Genomic DNA, 763 nt, shown 5'->3' with positions numbered 1-763 from the left:
ATATGTGATTTATCCTGGAGAATGATCCATGTGCTGATGAGAAGAATGAATATTCTGAGGTTGTTGGATGGAATGTTCTGTAGATATCTGCCAAGTCCAATTGTTCTAGAGTATTGTTTAGATCTTGTGTTTCTCTGCTGATTCTTTGCCTAGTTGATCTGCCCAATATTGACAGTGGGGTGTTCAGGTCCCCTGCTATTATGGTATTAGTGTCTATTTCCTGCTTTAGGTCTAATAGAGTTTGTTTTATAAATCTGATTGCTCCAACATTGGGTGCATATATATTTATGATTGTTATGTCTTCTTGATGGATCAGTCCTTTTATCACTTCGTAGTGTCCCTCATTGTCTCTTTTTATGGTTTTTAAAGTCTATTTTACCAGATATAAGAATAGCTACTCCAGCCCGTTTTTCTTTTCTGTTTGCATGGTAAATCTTTTTCCATCCTTTCACTCTTAGTCTATGTGAGTCTTTATGGGTGAGGTGGGTCTCTTGAAGGCAGCATATAGTTGGGTCCTCCTTTTTAATCCAGTCAGCCAGTCTGTGTCTTTTGATTGGGGAATTTAAGCCTTTTCCATTAAGAGTTGTTATTGAAAATTGTTGATTTATTCCTAGCATTTTATTGATTACTGTCTGGTTGTCTTAGGTGTCTTTTCTTCCTTGCTTTCTGATTTACTGTTTGTTTTCTGTATTTGTTGGTTCCTTGGGTTATAGATAGCTTGTTTGTTTTCTCTTCATGAATGCCATTTTTATTATACTAGTGG

This window comes from Galeopterus variegatus, unplaced genomic scaffold (assembly GCF_000696425.1).
Source record: "Galeopterus variegatus unplaced genomic scaffold, G_variegatus-3.0.2 Scaffold486, whole genome shotgun sequence".
Lineage (NCBI taxonomy): Eukaryota > Metazoa > Chordata > Mammalia > Dermoptera > Cynocephalidae > Galeopterus > Galeopterus variegatus.
The sequence above is the reverse complement of the archived record's forward strand: the minus strand, read 5'-3'. Positions refer to the sequence as shown.